Here is an 11,086-nt window from a genome sequence, read left to right as displayed (position 1 = left end):
TCTGTAAAATTTAATTTAAAAAAGGGGAGTACGTACACCCCTCTCTGTCATCCAGCGCCCCGCCGAGCATCAGCACACACAGGAGCCAGGCCGTGGGCTCAGTTGGAGGCTCTGCAGGCACATCCCCACGGCCTGGTCACACCCCTCCTCCGCCCAGGCTAGCAGTATCTCCCTGCCCCTCCTCCCTGCCCTCCATGCCTCACCCCCGGCTGGCATTCCTGAGGCACCCCAAAAAGTGCCTGGGCGTCCCCACCGTACACACCTCCCGCACACACCTCCCGGCCTGTGTGTGCTCACCGTTAGGCAACGGACCCACAAGGTTAGGCAACGAGCCCACAGCCTCAGGGTTCAGGGCTGCGGCAGGCAGGAAACAAACATTGACACAGTGACTCATGGGGTGTGACCTGAGAAAAGTGAAACCTGGGGTGCCGGCAGGAACGTGGCTGCAGCAGCGTGGCCGGGCCCTGGCCCCAAGGGACCGTCTGTCTGTCTGTCTGTCTGTCCCCGGGCGGGGGGACAACACCCAGCCCCGGTGCTGCGGTCTGCATCCTGGCACGGCCCCCAGCCTCACACAGGCCCAGCCTCTGTTCCCCGAGGCTGGCGGCCTGGCCCGCCACCCACTTCCTCCTAAACCCAGCTCCCTGCTCAGGAGCCATCCTGGGCGGATCAGCCGGAGGTGAATGGGGCCTTGAGGGCAGGCCCAGATGCTGCTGTTGGCCAGGAAAGCAAAAGAGGGCCAGTGGCCGAAGCCGGTGTGGCTCAGTGGATAGAGCGTCGGTCTGCGGACTAAAGGGTCCCAGGTTCGATTCCGGTCAAGGGCATGTACCTTGGTTGCGGGCACATCCCCGGTGGGGGGTGTGCAGGAGGCAGCTGATGGATGTCTCTCTCTCATCAATGTTTCTAACTCTCTATCCCTCTCCCTTCCTCTCTGTAAAAAATCAATAAAAAAAATTTTTTTTTAAAAAGACATCCAATTATTCCCGGAGGAAAAGCTCACTGCGCCCCCTCTCCCCGCCCCCCAGATGGAGGGGCCATGTAATGGCCGGTGACCAGGTGTTTGGCAGGTTTCCCTCAGAAACCACGCCTGGGGGGGAGAATTAGGGGGGTACCTGGGGGGACTCAGCCCTGCTTGCTGCTGAGGTGGGCCAGGCTTCGTCAGTGACCTCAGCTTGGGTCCATAACTGTCCATGCCCTGGCTGGCTGGGTTCAGGGGATAAAGCGTGGGCTCATGGACCAAAGGGTCCCGGGTTCGATTCCCGCCGAGGACACATACCCCCGGTGTAGGCCCTGGTCCCGGCACATGCAGGAGGCAGCCTGTGGATGTGTTTCTCTCCCATTGTCTTTCTCTCTGTCTTTCCCTGTCGTTCACTCTCTCTAAAATCAATGGTGTGGCCAAACCGGTTTGGCTCAGTGGATAGAGCGTCGGTCTGCGGACTGAAAGGTCCCTGGTTCGATTCCGGTCAAGGGCATGTACCTTGGTTGCGGGCACATCCCCAGTGGGGGGTGTGCAGGAGGCAGCTGGTCGATGTTTCTAGCTCTCTATCCCTCTCCCTTCCTCTCTGTAAAAAATCAATAAAATATATTTTAAAAGGACAATGGTGTGGACGGAAGGGGCTTCGGGCTGACCTGCCCGGCTCAGGGGAGGCCTGCATGGCCGGCTTGCAAACTCAGACCTAAAGTCCCCACAGAGGACGGTCCGAAATGAAACTTTAACGAAACGCCGTGAAGGTGGCAGTCACCTCCTAGGCCGGCATCTTCCCTGACAAGGTCGACCTTCACCTGAGCCGAGCCTACCAGTCTGTTTGCACCTGTGATAGCACGCCCTTCAAAAGTCTGGGTAACCTGTAACCTCCCCTTTTCTGGAGCCCCTGGGGCCCAGCCTAGGGTGCTGGGCGCCATAAATTATCACGTTATCATCACGTTAATCATTCCTGCACCCGCCTGAGTGTGTGTCCATCATTTCACTCTCTATCCAGCCCCTGGGGTTTCTCCTTTGCTTTCTCCCACCTCTCTAATCCATCCCCAACGAATTTCATGTAACCCACCTACCTCCCTTTTCTTTCCCTTTTTAAAAAATACACTTTATTGCCGAAACCGGTTTGGCTCAGTGGATAGAGCGTCGGTCTGCGGACTGAAAGGTCCCGGGTTCGATTCCGGTCAAGGGCATGTAGGTTGGTTGCGGGCACATCCCCAGTAGGGGGTGTGCAGGAGGCAGCTGGTTGATGTTTCTCTCTCATCGACATTTCTAGCTCTCTATCTCTCTCCCTTCCTCTCTGTAAAAAAAATCAATAAAATATATTTAAAAAAAATACATTTTATTGATTTTTTACAGAGAGGAAGAGAGAGGGATAGAGAGTTAAAAACATCGACCAGCTGCCTCCTGCACACCTCCTACTGGGGATGTGCCCGCAACCAAGGTACATGCCCCCGACCGGAATTGAACCCGGGACCCTTCAGTCCGCAGGCCGACGCTCTATCCACTGAGCCACACGGGTTCAGGCCAGCCCTTTCCTTTGATGGCCATGTATACACACAGATGTAACCCGCCATCCTCAGGAGCATTATCTCAGGTCGCTGAGGGTCTGCTCCCTGGCCTGTGTCTCGACAGTTTGACTCAAATAAACTCACAGAAATTCTTAAGAGTTCTCAATGTGTTTGTTTTTTTTACATTAACAGTGGAAGAATATCCTCGGGTGAGAATTTAACAAATAATAACAGTGAAATAACTGTTCCTGCGCCCGTTCAGCAAGCACTGGGGGAAGATGCTGATCGGGAGCCATGGAGCGGTCACATGACCTACCCGCTGGCTCAGCACTCTCTGTCCTAGAGGTTTGGGTGGGGGGGGTCCCCGGGGATACAGACGAGCTGCCTCTGGCCGCTGACACCACGGGTGTGGGTTTGTCTCTCTCTTTCACACCAACACCCCATTCCCCTACGTGGGATGCTGACCCGGTGGCCAGGGGCTCGGTTCCATCCTGAATCCGGGTCGGCTCAGGACCCGGAGTCAGTCTCAGGCCCGGTAGGTGAAGTGCGGGCTCAGTGCCAGCAGACAGCCCCCCACCCTCCCCACCCCCCAAACCTCCCTCTCTCCGCTTCAGACGCCAATCACAGGTCCCCGGCCGCCCCTGCTTCTGACTGGCCCCTCCCAGGTTTGGCAGTTTGCTAGGATGATGGCTCCTAGGACCCTGGAAGGCACCTTATCACATCCATCTCTCCATCCTCTGGGCCCTCGGTGGGCAAACTGCGGCTCGAGAGCCACATGCGGCCCTTTGGCCCCTGGAGGGTGGCTCTTCCACAAAATACCACGACCTGGGCGAGTCTGTGTGGAAGATGTGGCATTAGGAGAAGTTGAAGTTTAAAAAATTTGGCTCTCTCTCTCTCTCTCACCCTGACTGGTTTGGCTCAGTGGATAGAGCGTGGGCCTGCGGACTGGAGGGTCCCAGGTTCGATTCCGGTCAAGGGCATGTACCTTGGTTGCGGGCTCATCCCCAGTGGGGAGCGTGCAGGAGGCAGCCAATCAATGTTTCTAACTCTTTATCCCTCTGCTTTTCTCTCTGTAAAAAATCAATAAAATATTTTTTTAAAAAGAAGAAAGAAAAAATAAACTCTTGTGCATGCCTGTAAAGCTAAATTATAATTAAAAAAAAATTTTTTTTAATATTAGGAAAGAAGGCAGAGGCAGAGTGACATTGATGGACTGCCCCCTGCATACCCTTACTAGGGATCAAACCCACAACCCAGGAATCGAACCAGCAACCTCTTGGTGCACAGGAGGACACTCAACCCACTGAGCCACACCAGCCAGGGCTGCAAGCCTACTTCTGCCTCTTCCTGCCCCCGTCCCCCCCCACCCCCCCATATTTACCAGGGCCTCCTCAGTGAGAACAAAACACGCTGAGAAATGAAGATTTTATCTCGCTTGTTAGTGGCAAAGGGTTTAAGATGCAGCAACTTCCTCTGGTTGCCTCCCTTACACCCAAAAAATGTGCTATCTCACAGTGCTGAAGGCCAGAGGCCTGGCATCCAAGCGTCAGTGAGGCCCAGCCAGCTGGCTCAGTGGCTGACCTTCGACCTATGAACCAGGAGGTCATGGCTCGAATCCCGGTCACGGCACATGCCTGGGTTGGGGCGTGCAGGAGGCAGCCAATCAGTGATTCTCTCTCATCCATGATGTTTTCCTTTCTCTCTCTCTCCCTCTCCCTTCCTCTCTAAAAATATATATATTTAAGCCCAGCTGGCACAGCTCAGTGATTGAGTGTCAACTTATGAATCAGGAGGTCACGGTTCAATTCCTGGTCAGGGCACATGCCTGGGCTGTGGGCTCCATCCCCAGGGTGGGGTGCGCAGGAGGCAGCCGATCGATGATCCTCTCTCTCTTACTCCCCCTTCCTTTCTCTGGAATCAATTTGCATACTCACTCCTGATTGGCTGGCGGGTGGCCAATTTGCGTCTTTCTCTTTTATTAGTGTAGACTAGAGGCCCAGTGCACGAAATTCGTGCGTGGAGGGGGGTGTCCCTCAGCCCAGCCTGCACACTCTCCAATCTGGGACCCCTCGAGGGCTGTCGGACATCCCTCTCACAATCCAGGACTGCTGGCTCCCAACCTCTCGCCTGCCTGCCTGCCTGATTGCCCCTAACCGCTTCTGCCTGCCTGCCTGATCACCCCCTAACCACTCCCAAGCCAGCCTGATTGATGTCTAACTGCTCCCCTGCCAACCTGATCACCCCACCTAACCACTCCCCTGCCAGCCTGATTGATGTCTAACTGCTCCCCTGCCGCCTGATCACCCCTAACTTCCCTCTCTTGCCAGCCTGGTTGCCCCCAACTGCCCTCCCCTGCAGGCCCAGTCACCCCTAACTGCCCTCCCCTGCAGGCCTGATTGCCCACAACTGCCCTCCCCTGCTGGCCATCTTGTGGCGGCCATCTTGTGTCCACATGGGGGGGGTGGCCATCTTGTGTGCTGGAGGGATGGTCAGTTTGCACATCACCTCTTTATCAGACAGGATCTTTAAATAAAACCCGCACCAGAAGCATCACAAAGTGTCGGCGGGGACACTGCCTTTGCCAGCTCCAGCCGAGAGCAGCGTGCTGGCCTCGGCCGACTCCTGGGGCCCGGGTTGCGCAATGAGGACCGCAGGAGATAACAGTCACTTCTCTCTCCCGCAGAGGGCCTCCCGCGGCCGTCCCCGGGGGTGTGGGCCTCCACAGCTGCCAGGAGTCACTGGCCAAGGTGCATGCCCCTGACCGGAATCGAACCCAGGACCCTTCAGTCTGCAGGCTGACGCTCTATCCACTGAACCACACCAGCCAGGGCAAAAAAATGTATTAGAAAGAAAGAAAGAAAGAAAGAAAGAAAGAAAGAAAGAAAGAAAGGAAGGAAGGAAGGAAGGAAGGAAGGAAGGAAGGAAGGAAGGAAGGAAGGAAGGAAGGAAGGAGAGAAAAGAGAAGATAAAAAAAATTATGAGAACAGTGAAGGTGTCCTTGGCGGAGTGGGGGCGGAGGGCAGGAGCTGACAACGCTGCTGCTGACAGCCCTGCGGGCGGGCGGGCTGGGCTGCGGTTACACGTGACTCCAGGAACTCTCTCTCTCTCTCTCCTCTCTCTCTCTCTCTCCCTCTCTCTCTCTCTCCTCTCTCTCTCTCTCTCTCCTCTCTCCTCTCTCTCTCTCTCTCTCTCTCTCTCTCTCTCTCTCTCTCTCTCTCTCCTCTCTCTCTTTCTCCTCTCTCTCTCCTCCCTCTCCTCTCTCTCTCCTCCCTCTCCTCTCTCTCTCTCTCTCTCCTCTCTCTCTCTCTCTCTCTCTCTCTCTCTCTCTCTCTGTCTCTCTCCCTCTCTCCCCCCTCCCCCCCCCTCCCCGGCTCCCTGCCAGATCCCGGAGCCTGGCCCCTTCCCAGCCTCCTGGATTCGCTCACCTCCTTCCCTGCACCCCCTCCGCACCGGCTGGAAGCAGTGCCTGCCTCACAGCCAGGACGCCCCGGGTGGGAGATCTCACACACACACACACACACACACACACACACTCCCCTCCCCCCAGTCCCCCTCTCGCTGCCCAGGAGGGCTGGCGGAGGAGGCCCGGTCTGACTGCCTTAGCAGGCGGCCCTTCTCCTGGCCCTGGAGCCACGCAGGCCAGGCCTCCGGTCCGGGCTGTGGACCTGGGGTAGGGGAGGGGGGGGGGTGGGGGGGGGCAGGAAGGAAATCTGTGAGGTCTGAGAAGCTCCTCTTGCTCCAGGGGCTTATCAGATCGGAGAGGAGCCAGGCCTCCACCTGCAGGGGAGCAGAGGAGGGAGCAACGGTGCCTGCAGACCAGGCAACAAGCAAACAACAACAACAAAAAATAAAAAAAACCGGGGTCCTGGCCGTGTGGTCCAGTGGTTGGAGCGGCGGCCCGCACACCCAAGGGTCCTGGGTTTGGGGTTTGCTCTCTGCCCCCAGTCAGGTGGGGGCGCCTGCAGGAGGCAACCCACCAACGTGTCTCGCTCACATCCATGTTCCTCTCTCTCTTTCCCCCCTCCCTCCCTTCCACTCTCTCTCTAAAAAAAAAAAAAAGCAATGGAGAAAATATCCTCAGGTGAGGATTAGCAAAAAATTAACAAAAGGAATATATGGCCACCCAGACAGCATGGCTCAGGGGTTGAGCATCGACCTATGAGCCAGGAGGTCACGGTTCGATTCCCGGTCAGGGCACACGCCTGGGTTACGGGCTCAATCCCCAGTGTGGGGCGTGCAGGAGGCAGCTGATCGATGATTCTCTCTCATCGATGTTTCTAACTCTCTATCCCTCTCCTTTCCTCTCTGTAAAAAATCAATAAAATATATTAAAAATAAATAAACAGCCGAAACCGGTTTGGCTCAGTGGATAGAGCGTCGGTCTGTGGACTCAGGGGTCCCGGGTTCGATTCAGGTCAGGGGCATGTACATTGGTTGCGGGCACATTCCCGGTTGGGGGTGTGCAGGAGGCAGCTGGTCGATGTATCTCTCTCGTCGATATTTCTAGTTCTCTATCCTTCTCCCTTCCTCTCTGTGAAAAATCAATAAAATATATTTTTTTAAAAATAAAATAAAATAAAAGGAAATGTATGCCTATTTCTTAAAAAAAAAAACATATTTTTCTTGATTTTAGAGGGAGAGAGAGAGAGAGAAACATCCATGAGAGAGTAAACACCCATCGGCTGCCTCCTGCAGGGCCCCTACTGGGGAGGAGCCCACAACCCGGGCCTCTGCCTTGACCGGGAATCGGACCTGTGACCTCTCGGTGCATGGGACGATGGATAAACCAACGGAGCCACACTGGCCAGGGCTGAATGCCTCTTGGACTATGTTTGCTTGCATAAACATCGCAAGGGGACGGGAGGAACACATGAACGTGGTGAGCTGAGGGCACCGGGGGTGGAAATGAAACCGCGTCCCCTGTGTGAATTATTTTTAAATGTTAGACGCCCTTGTTTAAAATTATACCCATCTATAGGTTATATGACTCAGTGCATCTGAGATGCTTAGCACCACGGCTCCACGTCAGTCCCTGCTGAGCATTACACAACATATCATAGGCACTAATATTACATGAAGTATGCAGCCCTGGCCGGTGTGGCTCAGAGGATAGAGTATCGGCCTGCGAACTGACAGATCCCAGGTTCGATTCCGGTCAAGGGCACATGCCTGGGTTGTGGGCTCGATCCCCAGCGGGGGGCGTGTAGGAGGCAGCCGATCCATGATTCTCTCTCATCATGGATGTTTTCTATCTCTCTCTCCCTCTCCCTTCCTCTCTAAAATAAACTTTTATTTTATTATTATTATTTTTTAATATACTTTATTGATTTTTTACAGAGAGGAAGGGAGAAAGATAGAGAGCCAGAAACGTCGATGAGAGAGAAACATCGACCAGCCGCCTCCTGCACACCCCCCACCGGGGATGTGCCCGCAACCAAGGTACATGCCCTTGACCGGAATCGAACCTGGGACCTTTCAGTCCGCAGACCGACGCTCTACCACTGAGCCAAACCGGTTTCGGCTTATTATTATTTTTAATATTTGTATTGATTTCAGAGAGGAAAGGAGAGGAAGAGAGAGATTGATTAGCTGCCTCTTGCACGCCCCCCACCGGGGACGGAGCCCGCAACCAGGGCACGTGCCCTTGACCGGAATCAAACCTGGGACCCTTCTGTCCGCAGGCCGACGCTCTATCCACCGAGCCAAACTGGCCAGGGCAGAAATAGATTTTTAAAATATTAAAAAGAAAGAAGAAAGAAAGAAAAATTAAAAAGAAGGTTCTGGAAAAGGTGCAAAAGCAGTTGGTTCAGACCAGACAGAAAGGAGAAGTGGGCGGAACCCTCCCTGGTAGGGGTGACAGGCTTATTTTTCACTGTTCACCTTTGGTTTTGTTTGTTTGTTTTTTCGGGGGGGGGTGTTGTTTATTGGTTTTTTTGTGGGTTCTTTTTTTATTTTCTGAATCCCCTGCCGCGGTAAATATGTTCCCAGGCCAACCCACCTCACCACGCGTGCTCTTCCAGGAGCTATTTCTGCTCTGCCAGGCGGGGCGCCTCCTGGGGACCATGAACACAGAGGCCCGGCTCTCCCCGCTGCCCCTGGAGGGGCCGCAGGGGCCCAGGGCAGTGCCTGCACCGCTGACCTCGGTAACCTCGGGTGGCCCGGGGCCCAGAGCCAGCAGGCTACCGCACCACACCTCGTTTCAGGGAGTCTGGGGCTGGTCCGAGGCCCCGCACCTGCATGCGGGCTCTCTAAATCCGTGGTGAAGCCAGAACCGGTGTGGCTCAATGGATAGAGCGTCGGCTTGGGGACTGAAGGGTCCCGGGTTCGATTCCGGTCAAGGGCACGTACCTTGGTTGCGGGCACATCCCCAGTAAGGGGTGTGCAAGAGGCAGCTGATCGATGACTCTCTCTCTCATCGATGTTTCTAACTCTCTTATCTCTCTCCCTTCCTCTCTGTACAACATCAATAAAATATATTTAAAAAATAAATAAATAAATAAATTTCAGAGAGGAAGGGAGAGGGGAGAGAGTCAGAAACATCACCGATAAGACAGAACCATGGATCGGCTGCCTCCTGCGCGCCCCACCCTGGGGACCGAGCCCACAACCTGGGCACGTGGCCCTGACCGGGATCGAACCTGAGACCCTATCCATCCACTGAGCCACACCAGCTAGGGCTTGTATTTATTTTGCTTTAAAAGATGTTTTTATCGCCCGGCCGGCCTGGCTCAGTGGCTGAGCGTCCACCTATGAGCCAGGAGGTCCCGGTTTGATTCCCGGTCGGGGCCCAGGCCCAGGTGTGGGGCCTGCAGGAGGCAGCTGATCAACGACTCTCTCTCATCATGGATGTCTCTCTCTCACCTCCTCCCTTCCTCTCTGAAATCAACAAAAATAAATAAAGTAATAAAATAAAATACGTTTTTATTGCTTTTTTAGAGAGAGGGAAAGGGAGAGGGAGAGGGAGAGAGAGAAATATCCACCGGGTGTGGCCTGCACTCCCCCTACCAGGGGCCTGTGCCCTGAATCTCACCGAGCCCTCCTGGGTCAGAGGTCAGCGCTCACCACTGAGCCCTCCTGGGTCAGAGGTCAGCGCTCACCACTGAGCCCTCCTGGGTCAGAGGTCACCACTCACCGCTGAGCCCTCCTGGGTCATAGGTCAAAGCTCACCCACTGAGCCCTCCTGGGTAATAGGTCACCGCTGGGCCCTCCTGGGTCACAGGTCAGCGCTCACCGCTGAGCCCTCCTGGGTCATAGGTCAGCACATGGGTCATAGGTCAGCGCTGGGCCCTCCTGGGTCACAGGTCGGCGCTCACCGCAGAGCCACCAGCAGGGCTGCCTCTCGATTTCCGGTGCAGGCCCGTGTCCGCCCGGGGTCGGTGGAAGGTGACCTGGGGAGGGCCCTGCAGAGGAGACAGCAGACAAGCGGCAGCTGGCGGCGGCAGGAGGAGCAGGGGGCACCCGTCCCCGATGCAGGTCCTGGGACCGGGCTGGAGCGGCCCGGGCTGTGGCCCATCCGGTGTCTCTCCGGGAGCCAGGGACCCAGATGGCTTCCAGAACCCTCACTCCCTCCCAGATAAACCCAGGCCGAGACAGAGAGGGGGAGGGACGGGGAGGAGGAGAGAGAGAGGGAGAGGGAGGGGGATGGGGAGAGCGAGAGAGAAACTCTGTCTCTTTGTGTAGATGTCTCTATCTCTCTCTCTCTCTATCTGTCTCTCTCTGTATATGTCTCTCTCTTTCTCTCTGTCCCTCTCTCTCTGTATCTCTGTCCCTCTGTCTCTGTCTCTCTCCCTCTCTGTATGTCTGTCTCTTTGTGTGGGTGTCTCTGTCTCTTTGTGTGTGTGTCTCTCTCTCTGTCTCTGTCCCTCTCTCTCTCTATCTCTCTCTGTCTCTCTCTCTGTGTGTATGTCTGTCTCTCTCTGTGTCTCTGTCTCTTTGTGTATGTGTCTCTCTCTGTCTCTGTCCCTCTCTCTCTCTATCTCTCTCTGTCTCTCTCTGTGTGTGTATGTCTGTCTCTCTGTGTGTCTCTGTCTCTTTGTGTGTGTGTCTCTCTCTGTCTCTGTCCCTCTCTCTCTCTCTCTCTCTCTGTCTCTCTCTGTGTGTGTATGTCTGTCTCTCTCTGTGTCTCTGTCTCTTTGTGTGTGTGTCTCTCTCTGTCTCTGTCCCTCTCTCTCTATCTCTCTGTCTCTCTCTGTGTGTGTATGTCTGTCTCTCTCTGTGTCTCTGTCTCTTTGTGTGTGTGTCTCTCTCTGTCTCTGTCCCTCTCTCTCTCTATCTCTCTCTGTCTCTCTCTGTGTGTGTATGTCTGTCTCTGTCTGTGTCTCTGTCCCTCTGGGCCCGGGAGGATTCCTTCGTGCTGACATCTCCCTCGGGGAGCTGTGGCCGGGAAAGACATTTACTTTAAATCTTGATAATCTTGATAACAGCGACAGTGATTCATTCTTTCCTTCCTTCCACTGCCCGGTGGCCTTGCACAACGGCCCCGGGCCCAGGGGACGTGACAATGGGTAAAACAGACACGTCCGCCGGCCGGGGCTCCGTGGGTTGGAGTGTCATTCCGTGCAGGTGGCGGGTTCGATTCCCGGTCAGGGCACATCCCCAGTGT

Source organism: Pipistrellus hanaki (genome assembly GCF_964339955.1).
Source record: "Pipistrellus hanaki genome assembly, chromosome: 15".
NCBI classification, from domain to species: Eukaryota; Metazoa; Chordata; class Mammalia; order Chiroptera; family Vespertilionidae; genus Pipistrellus; species Pipistrellus hanaki.
Note: the sequence above shows the minus strand (reverse complement) of the source record.